This window comes from Triticum dicoccoides, unplaced genomic scaffold (genome assembly GCF_002162155.2).
Source record: "Triticum dicoccoides isolate Atlit2015 ecotype Zavitan unplaced genomic scaffold, WEW_v2.0 scaffold12325, whole genome shotgun sequence".
In the NCBI taxonomy this organism is placed as follows: domain Eukaryota; kingdom Viridiplantae; phylum Streptophyta; class Magnoliopsida; order Poales; family Poaceae; genus Triticum; species Triticum dicoccoides.
The window spans coordinates 1-11,009 of record NW_021186240.1 but is presented as its reverse complement, the minus strand read 5'-3'; the positions used below and the strand labels follow the sequence as shown (position 1 = coordinate 11,009).

Here is an 11,009-nt window from a genome sequence, read left to right as displayed (position 1 = left end):
CATCAGAACTCCGAAGTTAAGCGTGCTTGGGCGAGAGTAGTACTAGGATGGGTGACCTCCTGGGAAGTCCTCGTGTTGCATTCCTTTTATAATTATTTTTTGCGCCTTGTGACAAACATATCGCACGTGCGCGATATATATTAATCCCGTTATATTATTTTTGACGTTTGCGATATGTTTAAGCTCGATGCTCATTGGTATGGAGGGAGGGGTGGAAACCGTGGAAAACTCGTCTCCGTGATTGAGCGGGAGAGTAAGTAGTATAGGACATTATCCATTGTTAGGGAACGGTTGTAATGGTAGTGAGAATGTAGAATCGTCTTTGGAGCGGACCTGGGAGTGGCAAGCATAAGGGACGAAGACGGGGAAACATGTCGGATGCGATCATACCAGCACTAAAGCACCGGATCCCATCAGAACTCCGAAGTTAAGCGTGCTTATTTTTGACGTTTGCGATATGTTTAAGCTCGATGCTCATTGCTCGCGCGCCTTGGGGCGGCTTTGAGGCGCGAAGAGCGCTTTCTGAAAGGGGTGGAAAAAACTCGTGTTGCTGCGGTATGGAGGGAGGGGTGGAAACCGTGGAAAACTCATCTCCGTGATTGAGCGGGAGAGTAAGTAGTATAGGACATTATCCATTGTTAGGGAACGGTTGTAATGGTAGTGAGAATGTAGAATCGTCTTTGGAGCGGACCTGGGAGTGGCAAGCATAAGGGACGAAGACGGGGAAACATGTCGGATGCGATCATACCAGTACTAAAGCACCGGATCCCATCAGAACTCCGAAGTTAAGCGTGCTTGGGCGAGAGTAGTACTAGGATGGGTGACCTCCTGGGAAGTCCTCGTGTTGCATTCCTTTTATAATTATTTTTTGCGCCTTGTGACAAACATATCGCACGTGCGCGATATATATTGATCCCGTTATATTATTTTTGACGTTTGCGATATGTTTAAGCTCGATGCTCATTGCTCGCGCGTCTTGGGGCGGCTTTGTGGCGCGAAGAGCGCTTTCTGAAAGGGGTGGAAAAAACTCGTGTTGCTGCGGTATGGAGGGAGGGGTGGAAACCGTGGAAAACTCGTCTCCGTGATTGAGCGGGAGAGTAAGTAGTATAGGACATTATCCATTGTTAGGGAACGGTTGTAATGGTAGTGAGAATGTAGAATCGTCTTTGGAGCGGACCTGGGAGTGGCAAGCATAAGGGACGAAGACGGGGAAACATGTCGGATGCGATCATACCAGCACTAAAGCACCGGATCCCATCAGAACTCCGAAGTTAAGCGTGCTTGGGCGAGAGTAGTACTAGGATGGGTGACCTCCTGGGAAGTCCTCGTGTTGCATTCCTTTTATAATTATTTTTTGCGCATTGTGACAAACATATCGCACGTGCGCGATATATATTGATCCCGTTATATTATTTTTGACGTTTGCGATATGTTTAAGCTCGATGCTCATTGCTCGCGCGTCTTGGGGCGGCTTTGTGGCGCGAAGAGCGCTTTCTGAAAGGGGTGGAAAAAACTCGTGTTGCTGCGGTATGGAGGGAGGGGTGGAAACCGTGGAAAACTCGTCTCCGTGATTGAGCAGGAGAGTAAGTAGTATAGGACATTATCCATTGTTAGGGAACGGTTGTAATGGTAGTGAGAATGTAGAATCGTCTTTGGAGCGGACCTGGGAGTGGCAAGCATAAGGCACGAAGACGGGGAAACATGTCGGATGCGATCATACCAGCACTAAAGCATCGGATCCCATCAGAACTCCGAAGTTAAGCGTGCTTGGGCGAGAGTAGTACTAGGATGGGTGACCTCCTGGGAAGTCCTCGTGTTGCATTCCTTTTATAATTATTTTTTGCGCCTTGTGACAAACATATCGCACGTGCGCGATATATATTAATCCCGTTATATTATTTTTGACGTTTGCGATATGTTTAAGCTCGATGCTCATTGCTCGCGCGTCTTGGGGCGGCTTTGTGGCGCGAAGAGCGCTTTCTGAAAGGGGTGGAAAAAACTCGTGTTGCTGCGGTATGGAGGGAGGGGTGGAAACCGTGGAAAACTCGTCTCCGTGATTGAGCGGGAGAGTAAGTAGTATAGGACATTATCCATTGTTAGGGAACGGTTGTAATGGTAGTGAGAATGTAGAATCGTCTTTGGAGCGGACCTGGGAGTGGCAAGCATAAAGGACGAAGACGGGGAAACATGTCGGATGCGATCATACCAGCACTAAAGCTCCGGATCCCATCAGAACTCCGAAGTTAAGCGTGCTTGGGCGAGAGTAGTACTAGGATGGGTGACCTCCTGGGAAGTCCTCGTGTTGCATTCCTTTTATAATTATTTTTTGCGCCTTGTGACAAACATATCGCACGTGCGCGATATATATTAATCCCGTTATATTATTTTTGACGTTTGCGATATGTTTAAGCTCGATGCTCATTGCTCGCGCGTCTTGGGGCGGCTTTGTGGCGCGAAGAGCTCTTTCTGAAAGGGGTGGAAAAAACTCGTGTTGCTGCGGTATGGAGGGAGGGGTGGAAACCGTGGAAAACTCGTCTCCGTGATTGAGCGGGAGAGTAAGTAGTATAGGACATTATCCATTGTTAGGGAACGGTTGTAATGGTAGTGAGAATGTAGAATCGTCTTTGGAGCGGACCTGGGAGTGGCAAGCATAAGGGACGAAGACGGGGAAACATGTCGGATGCGATCATACCAGCATTAAAGCACCGGATCCCATCAGAACTCCGAAGTTAAGCGTGCTTGGGCGAGAGTAGTACTAGGATGGGTGACCTCCTGGGAAGTCCTCGTGTTGCATTCCTTTTATAATTATTTTTTGCGCCTTGTGACAAACATATCGCACGTGCGCGATATATATTAATCCCGTTATATTATTTTTGACGTTTGCGATATGTTTAAGCTCGATGCTCATTGCTCGCGCGTCTTGGGGCGGCTTTGTGGCGCGAAGAGCGCTTTCTGAAAGGGGTGGAAAAAACTCGTGTTGCTGCGGTATGGAGGGAGGGGTGGAAACCGTGGAAAACTCGTCTCCGTGATTGAGCGGGAGAGTAAGTAGTATAGGACATTATCCATTGTTAGGGAACGGTTTTAATGGTAGTGAGAATGTAGAATCGTGTTTGGAGCGGACCTGGGAGTGGCAAGCATAAGGGACGAAGACGGGGAAACATGTCGGATGTGATCATACCAGTACTAAAGCACCGGATCCCATCAGAACTCCGAAGTTAAGCGTGCTTGGGCGAGAGTAGTACTAGGATGGGTGACCTCCTGGAAAGTCCTCGTGTTGCATTCCTTTTATAATTATTTTTTGCGCCTTCTGACAAACATATCGCACGTGCGCGATATATATTGATCCCGTTATATTATTTTTGACGTTTGCAATATGTTTAAGCTCGATGCTCATTGCTCGCGCGTCTTGGGGCGGCTTTGTGGCGCGAAGAGCGCTTTCTGAAAGGGGTGGAAAAAACTCGTGTTGCTGCGGTATGGAGGGAGGGGTGGAAACCGTGGAAAACTCGTCTCCGTGATTGAGCGGGAGAGTAAGTAGTATAGGACATTATCCATTGTTAGGGAACGGTTGTAATGGTAGTGAGAATGTAGAATCGTCTGTGGAGCGGACCTGGGAGTGGCAAGCATAAGGGACGAAGACGGGGAAACATGTCGGATGCGATCATACCAGCACTAAAGCACCGGATCCCATCAGAACTCCGAAGTTAAGCGTGCTTGGGCGAGAGTAGTACTAGGATGGGTGACCTCCTGGGAAGTCCTCGTGTTGCACTCCTTTTATAATTATTTTTTGCGCCTTGTGACAAACATATCGCACGTGCGCGATATATATTAATCCCGTTATATTATTTTTGACGTTTGCGATATGTTTAAGCTCGATGCTCATTGCTCGCGCGTATTGGGGCGGCTTTGTGGCGCGAAGAGCGCTTTCTGAAAGGGGTGAAAAAAACTCGTGTTGCTGCGGTATGGAGGGAGGGGTGGAAACCATGGAAAACTCGTCTCCGTGATTGAGCGGGAGAGTAAGTAGTATAGGACATTATCCATTGTTAGGGAACGGTTGTAATGGTAGTGAGAATGTAGAATCGTCTTTGGAGCGGACCTGGGAGTGGCAAGCATAAGGGACGAAGACGGGGAAACATGTCCGATGCGATCATACCAGCACTAAAGCACCGGATCCCATCAGAACTCCGAAGTTAAGCGTGCTTGGGCGAGAGTAGTACTAGGATGGGTGACCTCCTGGGAAGTCCTCGTGTTGCATTCCTTTTATAATTATTTTTTGCGCCTTGTGACAAACATATCGCACGTGCGCGATATATATTAATCCCGTTATATTATTTTTGACGTTTGCGATATGTTTAAGCTCGATGCTCATTGCTCGCGCGTCTTGGGGCGGCTTTGTGGCGCGAAGAGCGCTTTCTGAAAGGGGTGGAAAAAACTCGTGTTGCTGCGGTATGGAGGGAGGGGTGGAAACCGTGGAAAACTCGTCTCCGTGATTGAGCGGGAGAGTAAGTAGTATAGGACATTATCCATTGTTAGGGAACGGTTGTAATGGTAGTGAGAATGTAGAATCGTCTTTGGAGCGGACCTGGGAGTGGCAAGCATAAGGGACGAAGACGGGGAAACATGTCGGATGCGATCGTACCAGTACTAAAGCACCGGATCCCATCAGAACTCCGAAGTTAAGCGTGCTTGGGCGAGAGTAGTACTAGGATGGGTGACCTCCTGGGAAGTCCTCGTGTTGCATTCCTTTTATAATTATTTTTTGCGCCTTGTGACAAACATATCGCACGTGCGCGATATATATTGATCCCGTTATATTATTTTTGACGTTTGCGATATGTTTAAGCTGGATGCTCATTGCTCGCGCGTCTTGGGGCGGCTTTGTGGCGCGAAGAGCGCTTTCTGAAAGGGGTGGAAAAAACTCGTGTTGCTGCGGTATGGAGGGAGGGGTGGAAACCGTGGAAAACTCGTCTCCGTGATTGAGCGGGAGAGTAAGTAGTATAGGACATTATCCATTGTTAGGGAACGGTTGTAATGGTAGTGAGAATGTAGAATCATCTTTGGAGCGGACCTGGGAGTGGCAAGCATAAGGGACGAAGACGGGGAAACATGTCGGATGCGATCATACCAGCACTAAAGCACCGTATCCCATCAGAACTCCGAAGTTAAGCGTGCTTGGGCGAGAGTAGTACTAGGATGGGTGACCTCCTGGGAAGTCCTCGTGTTGCATTCCTTTTATAATTATTTTTTGCGCCTTGTGACAAACATATCGCACGTGCGCGATATATATTGATCCCGTTATATTATTTTTTGCGCCTTGTGACAAACATATCGCACGTGCGCGATATATATTGATCCCGTTATATTATTTTTGACGTTTCCGATATGTTTAAGCTCGATGCTCATTGCTCGCGCGTCTTGGGGCGGCTTTGTGGCGCGAAGAGCTCTTTCTGAAAGGGGTGGAAAAAACTCGTGTTGCTGCGGTATGGAGGGAGGGGTGGAAACCGTGGAAAACTCGTCTCCGTGATTGAGCGGGAGAGTAAGTAGTATAGGACATTATCCATTGTTAGGGAACGGTTGTAATGGTAGTGAGAATGTAGAATCGTCTTTGGAGCGGACCTGGGAGTGGCAAGCATAAGGGACGAAGACGGGGAAACATGTCGGATGCGATCATACCAGCACTAAAGCACTGGATCCCATCAGAACTCCGAAGTTAAGCGTGCTTGGGCGAGAGTAGTACTAGGATGGGTGACCTCCTGGGAAGTCCTCGTGTTGCATTTCTTTTATAATTATTTTTTGCGCCTTGTGACAAACATATCGCACGTGCGCGATATATATTAATCCCGTTATATTATTTTTGACGTTTGCGATATGTTTAAGCTCGATGCTCATTGCTCGCGCGTCTTGGGGCGGCTTTGTGGCGCGAAGAGCGCTTTCTGAAAGGGGTGGAAAAAACTCGTGTTGCTGCGGTATGGAGGGAGGGGTGGAAACCGTGGAAAACTCGTCTCCGTGATTGAGCGGGAGAGTAAGTAGTATAGGACATTATCCATTGTTAGGGAACGGTTGTAATGGTAGTGAGAATGTAGAATCGTCTTTGGAGCGGACCTGGGAGTGGCAAGCATAAGGGACGAAGACGGGGAAACATGTCGGATGCGATCATACCAGCACTAAAGCACCGGATCCCATCAGAACTCCGAAGTTAAGCGTGCTTGGGCGAGAGTAGTACTAGGATGGGTGACCTCCTGGGAAGTCCTCGTGTTGCATTCCTTTTATAATTATTTTTTGCGCCTTGTGACAAACATATCGCACGTGCGCGATATATATTAATCCCGTTATATTATTTTTGACGTTTGCGATATGTTTAAACTCGATGCTCATTGCTCGCGCGTCTTGGGGCGGCTTTGTGGCGCGAAGAGCGCTTTCTGAAAGGGGTGGAAAAAACTCGTGTTGCTGCGGTATGGAGGGAGGGGTGGAAACCGTGGAAAACTCGTCTCCGTGATTGAGCGGGAGAGTAAGTAGTATAGGACATTATCCATTGTTAGGGAACGGTTATAATGGTAGTGAGAATGTAGAATCGTCTTTGGAGCGGACCTGGGAGTGGCAAGCATAAGGGACGAAGACGGGGAAACATGTCGGATGCGATCATACCAGCACTAAAGCACCGGATCCCATCAGAACTCCGAAGTTAACCGTGCTTGGGCGAGAGTAGTACTAGGATGGGTGACCTCCTGGGAAGTCCTCGTGTTGCATTCCTTTTATAATTATTTTTTGCGCCTTGTGACAAACATATCGCACGTGCGCGATATATATTGATCCCGTTATATTATTTTTGACGTTTGCGATATGTTTAAGCTCGATGCTCATTGCTCGCGCGTCTTGGGGCGGCTTTGTGGCGCGAAGAGCGCTTTCTGAAAGGGGTGGAAAAAACTCGTGTTGCTGCGGTATGGAGGGAGGGGTGGAAACCATGGAAAACTCGTCTCCGTGATTGAGCGGGAGAGTAAGTAGTATAGGACATTATCCATTGTTAGGGAACGGTTGTAATGGTAGTGAGAATGTAGAATCGTCTTTGGAGCGGACCTGGGAGTGGCAAGCATAAGGGACGAAGACGGGGAAACATGTCGGATGCGATCATACCAGCACTAAAGCACCGGATCCCATCAGAACTCCGAAGTTAAGCGTGCTTGGGCGAGAGTAGTACTAGGATGGGTGACCTCCTGGGAAGTCCTCGTGTTGCATTCCTTTTATAATTATTTTTTGCGCCTTGTGACAAACATATCGCACGTGCGCGATATATATTAATCCCGTTATATTATTTTTGACGTTTGCGATATGTTTAAGCTCGATGCTCATTGCTCGCGCGTCTTGGGGCGGCTTTGTGGCGCGAAGAGCGCTTTCTGAAAGGGGTGGAAAAAACTTGTGTTGCTGCGGTATGGAGGGAGGGGTGGAAATCGTGGAAAACTCGTCTCCGTGATTGAGCGGGAGAGTAAGTAGTATAGGACATTATCCATTGTTAGGGAACGGTTGTAATGGTAGTGAGAATGTAGAATCGTCTTTGGAGCGGACCTGGGAGTGGCAAGCATAAGGGACGAAGACGGGGAAACATGTCGGATGCGATCATACCAGCACTAAAGCACCGGATCCCATCAGAACTCCGAAGTTAAGCGTGCTTGGGCGAGAGTAGTACTAGGATGGGTGACCTCCTGGGAAGTCCTCGTGTTGCATTCCTTTTATAATTATTTTTTGCGCCTTGTGACAAACATATCGCACGTGCGCGATATATATTAATCCCGTTATATTATTTTTGACGTTTGCGATATGTTTAAGCTCGATGCTCATTGCTCGCGCGTCTTGGGGCGGCTTTGTGGCGCGAAGAGCGCTTTCTGAAAGGGGTGGGAAAAACTCGTGTTGCTGCGGTATGGAGGGAGGGGTGGAAACCGTGGAAAACTCGTCTCCGTGATTGAGCGGGAGAGTAAGTAGTATAGGACATTATCCATTGTTAGGGAACGGTTGTAATGGTAGTGAGAATGTAGAATCGTCTTTGGAGCGGACCTGGGAGTGGCAAGCATAAGGGACGAAGACGGGGAAACATGTCGGATGCGATCATACCAGCACTAAAGCACCGGATCCCATCAGAACTCCGAAGTTAAGCGTGCTTGAGCGAGAGTAGTACTAGGATGGGTGACCTCTTGGGAAGTCCTCGTGTTGCATTCCTTTTATAATTATTTTTTGCGCCTTGTGACAAACATATCGCACGTGCGCGATATATATTAATCCCGTTGTATTATTTTTGACGTTTGCGATATGTTTAAGCTCGATGCTCATTGCTCGCGTGTCTTGGGGCGGCTTTGTGGCGCGAAGAGCGCTTTCTGAAAGGGGTGGAAAAAACTCGTGTTGCTGCGGTATGGAGGGAGGGGTGGAAACCGTGGAAAACTCGTCTCCGTGATTGAGCGGGAGAGTAAGTAGTATAGGACATTATCCATTGTTAGGGAACGGTTGTAATGGTAGTGAGAATGTAGAATCGTCTTTGGAGCGGACCTGGGAGTGGCAAGCATAAGGGACGAAGACGGGGAAACATGTTGGATGCGATCATACCAGCACTAAAGCACCGGATCCCATCAGAACTCCGAAGTTAAGCGTGCTTGGGCGAGAGTAGTACTAGGATGGGTGACCTCCTGGGAAGTCCTCGTGTTGCATTCCTTTTATAATTATTTTTTGTGCCTTGTGACAAACATATCGCACGTGCGCGATATATATTAATCCCGTTATATTATTTTTGACGTTTGCGATATGTTTAAGCTCGATGCTCATTGCTCGCGCGTCTTGGGGCGGCTTTGTGGCGCGAAGAGCGCTTTCTGAAAGGGGTGGAAAAAACTCGTGTTGCTGCGGTATGGAGGGAGGGGTGGAAACCGTGGAAAACTCGTCTCCGTGATTGAGCGGGAGAGTAAGTAGTATAGGACATTATCCATTGTTAGGGAACGGTTGTAATGGTAGTGAGAATGTAGAATCGTCTTTGGAGCGGACCTGGGAGTGGCAAGCATAAGGGACGAAGACGGGGAAACATGTCGGATGCGATCATACCAGCACTAAAGCACCGGATCCCAACAGAACTCCGAAGTTAAGCGTGCTTGGGCGAGAGTAGTACTAGGATGGGTGACCTCCTGGGAAGTCCTCGTGTTGCATTCCTTTTATAATTATTTTTTGCGCCTTGTGACAAACATATCGCACGTGCGCGATATATATTAATCCCGTTATATTATTTTTGACGTTTGCGATATGTTTAAGCTCGATGCTCATTGCTCGCGCGTCTTGGGGCGGCTTTGTGGCGCGAAGAGCGCTTTCTGAAAGGGGTGGAAAAAACTCGTGTTGCTGCGGTATGGAGGGAGGGGTGGAAACCGTGGAAAACTCGTCTCCGTGATTGAGCGGGAGAGTAAGTAGTATAGGACATTATCCATTGTTAGGGAACGGTTGTAATGGTAGTGAGAATGTAGAATCGTCTTTGGAGCGGACCTGGGAGTGGCAAGCATAAGGGACGAAGACGGGGAAACATGTGGGATGCGATCATACCAGCACTAAAGCACCGGATCCCATCAGAACTCCGAAGTTAAGCGTGCTTGGGCAAGAGTAGTACTAGGATGGGTGACCTCCTGGGAAGTCCTCGTGTTGCATTCCTTTTATAATTATTTTTTGCGCCTTGTGACAAACATATCGCACGTGCGCGATATATATTAATCCCGTTATATTATTTTTGACGTTTGCGATATGTTTAAGCTCGATGCTCATTGCTCGCGCGTCTTGGGGCGGCTTTGTGGCGCGAAGAGCGCTTTCTGAAAGGGGTGGAAAAAACTCGTGTTGCTGCGGTATGGAGGGAGGGGTGGAAACCGTGGAAAACTCGTCTCCGTGATTGAGCGGGAGAGTAAGTAGTATAGGACATTATCCATTGTTAGGGAACGGTTGTAATGGTAGTGAGAATGTACAATCGTCTTTGGAGCGGACCTGGGAGTGGCAAGCATAAGGGACGAAGACGGGGAAACATGTCGGATGCGATCATACCAGCACTAAAGCACCGGATCCCATCAGAACTCCGAAGTTAAGCGTGCTTGGGCGAGAGTAGTACTAGGATGGGTGACCTCCTGGGAAGTCCTTGTGTTGCATTCCTTTTATAATTATTTTTTGCGCCTTGTGACAAACATATCGCACGTGCGCGATATATATTAATCCCGTTATATTATTTTTGACGTTTGCGATATGTTTAAGCTCGATGCTCATTGCTCGCGCGTCTTGGGGCGGCTTTGTGGCGCGAAGAGCGCTTTCTGAAAGGGGTGGAAAAAACTCGTGTTGCTGCGGTATGGAGGGAGGGGTGGAAAACTCGTCTCCGTGATTGAGCGGGAGAGTAAGTAGTATAGGACATTATCCATTGTTAGGGAACGGTTGTAATGGTAGTGAGAATGTAGAATCGTCTTTGGAGCGGACCTGGGAGTGGCAAGCATAAGGGACGAAGACGGGGAAAAATGTCGGATGCGATCATACCAGCACTAAAGCACCGGATCCCATCAGAACTCCGAAGTTAAGCGTGCTTGGGCGAGAGTAGTACTAGGATGGGTGACCTCCTGGGAAGTCCTCGTGTTACATTCCTTTTATAATTATTTTTTGCGCCTTGTGACAAACATATCGCACGTGCGCGATATATATTAATCCCGTTATATTATTTTTGACGTTTGCGATATGTTTAAGCTCGATGCTCATTTCTCGCGCGTCTTGGGGCGGCTTTGTGGCGCGAAGAGCTCTTTCTGAAAGGGGTGGAAAAAACTCGTGTTGCTGCGGTATGGAGGGAGGGGTGGAAACCGTGGAAAACTCGTCTCCGTGATTGAGCGGGAGAGTAAGTAGTATAGGACATTATCCATTGTTAGGGAACGGTTGTAATGGTAGTGAGAATGTAGAATCGTCTTTGGAGCGGACCTGGGAGTGGCAAGCATAAGGGACGAAGACGGGGAAACATGTCGGATGCGATCATACCA

General features: G+C 48.2%; 21 non-coding genes and 1 pseudogene across 21 annotated transcripts; all 22 read left to right on the top strand.

Moving 5' to 3' along the window:
- The window catches only part of LOC119343358, a 128-nt pseudogene extending 44 nt beyond the window's left edge, over window positions 1-84 (top strand).
- A 650-nt stretch (window positions 85-734) lies between these two features.
- On the top strand, window positions 735-853 carry LOC119343336. Its single transcript, XR_005166034.1, has one exon. It is a non-coding gene; the product is annotated as a 5S ribosomal RNA (ribosomal RNA).
- A 367-nt stretch (window positions 854-1,220) lies between these two features.
- Window positions 1,221-1,339, top strand: LOC119343360. The gene has a single exon (XR_005166056.1). It is a non-coding gene; the product is annotated as a 5S ribosomal RNA (ribosomal RNA).
- A 367-nt stretch (window positions 1,340-1,706) lies between these two features.
- Window positions 1,707-1,825, top strand: LOC119343341. Its single transcript, XR_005166039.1, has one exon. It is a non-coding gene; the product is annotated as a 5S ribosomal RNA (ribosomal RNA).
- A 367-nt stretch (window positions 1,826-2,192) lies between these two features.
- LOC119343335 lies at window positions 2,193-2,311 on the top strand. Its single transcript, XR_005166033.1, has one exon. It is a non-coding gene; the product is annotated as a 5S ribosomal RNA (ribosomal RNA).
- A 367-nt stretch (window positions 2,312-2,678) lies between these two features.
- LOC119343334 lies at window positions 2,679-2,797 on the top strand. Its single transcript, XR_005166032.1, has one exon. It is a non-coding gene; the product is annotated as a 5S ribosomal RNA (ribosomal RNA).
- Window positions 2,798-3,164: 367 nt separating this feature from the next.
- On the top strand, window positions 3,165-3,283 carry LOC119343355. The gene has a single exon (XR_005166052.1). It is a non-coding gene; the product is annotated as a 5S ribosomal RNA (ribosomal RNA).
- A 367-nt stretch (window positions 3,284-3,650) lies between these two features.
- On the top strand, window positions 3,651-3,769 carry LOC119343343. Its single transcript, XR_005166041.1, has one exon. It is a non-coding gene; the product is annotated as a 5S ribosomal RNA (ribosomal RNA).
- Window positions 3,770-4,136: 367 nt separating this feature from the next.
- LOC119343348 lies at window positions 4,137-4,255 on the top strand. Its single transcript, XR_005166045.1, has one exon. It is a non-coding gene; the product is annotated as a 5S ribosomal RNA (ribosomal RNA).
- A 367-nt stretch (window positions 4,256-4,622) lies between these two features.
- On the top strand, window positions 4,623-4,741 carry LOC119343350. Its single transcript, XR_005166047.1, has one exon. It is a non-coding gene; the product is annotated as a 5S ribosomal RNA (ribosomal RNA).
- A 367-nt stretch (window positions 4,742-5,108) lies between these two features.
- Window positions 5,109-5,227, top strand: LOC119343354. The gene has a single exon (XR_005166051.1). It is a non-coding gene; the product is annotated as a 5S ribosomal RNA (ribosomal RNA).
- Window positions 5,228-5,656: 429 nt separating this feature from the next.
- On the top strand, window positions 5,657-5,775 carry LOC119343349. The gene has a single exon (XR_005166046.1). It is a non-coding gene; the product is annotated as a 5S ribosomal RNA (ribosomal RNA).
- A 367-nt stretch (window positions 5,776-6,142) lies between these two features.
- On the top strand, window positions 6,143-6,261 carry LOC119343359. Its single transcript, XR_005166055.1, has one exon. It is a non-coding gene; the product is annotated as a 5S ribosomal RNA (ribosomal RNA).
- A 367-nt stretch (window positions 6,262-6,628) lies between these two features.
- Window positions 6,629-6,747, top strand: LOC119343340. Its single transcript, XR_005166038.1, has one exon. It is a non-coding gene; the product is annotated as a 5S ribosomal RNA (ribosomal RNA).
- A 367-nt stretch (window positions 6,748-7,114) lies between these two features.
- On the top strand, window positions 7,115-7,233 carry LOC119343351. The gene has a single exon (XR_005166048.1). It is a non-coding gene; the product is annotated as a 5S ribosomal RNA (ribosomal RNA).
- Window positions 7,234-7,600: 367 nt separating this feature from the next.
- Window positions 7,601-7,719, top strand: LOC119343339. Its single transcript, XR_005166037.1, has one exon. It is a non-coding gene; the product is annotated as a 5S ribosomal RNA (ribosomal RNA).
- Window positions 7,720-8,086: 367 nt separating this feature from the next.
- On the top strand, window positions 8,087-8,205 carry LOC119343352. The gene has a single exon (XR_005166049.1). It is a non-coding gene; the product is annotated as a 5S ribosomal RNA (ribosomal RNA).
- Window positions 8,206-8,572: 367 nt separating this feature from the next.
- On the top strand, window positions 8,573-8,691 carry LOC119343327. The gene has a single exon (XR_005166026.1). It is a non-coding gene; the product is annotated as a 5S ribosomal RNA (ribosomal RNA).
- Window positions 8,692-9,058: 367 nt separating this feature from the next.
- Window positions 9,059-9,177, top strand: LOC119343346. Its single transcript, XR_005166043.1, has one exon. It is a non-coding gene; the product is annotated as a 5S ribosomal RNA (ribosomal RNA).
- Window positions 9,178-9,544: 367 nt separating this feature from the next.
- LOC119343345 lies at window positions 9,545-9,663 on the top strand. Its single transcript, XR_005166042.1, has one exon. It is a non-coding gene; the product is annotated as a 5S ribosomal RNA (ribosomal RNA).
- Window positions 9,664-10,030: 367 nt separating this feature from the next.
- Window positions 10,031-10,149, top strand: LOC119343332. Its single transcript, XR_005166030.1, has one exon. It is a non-coding gene; the product is annotated as a 5S ribosomal RNA (ribosomal RNA).
- Window positions 10,150-10,507: 358 nt separating this feature from the next.
- On the top strand, window positions 10,508-10,626 carry LOC119343347. Its single transcript, XR_005166044.1, has one exon. It is a non-coding gene; the product is annotated as a 5S ribosomal RNA (ribosomal RNA).
- The last annotated feature ends 383 nt before the right edge of the window (window positions 10,627-11,009 follow it).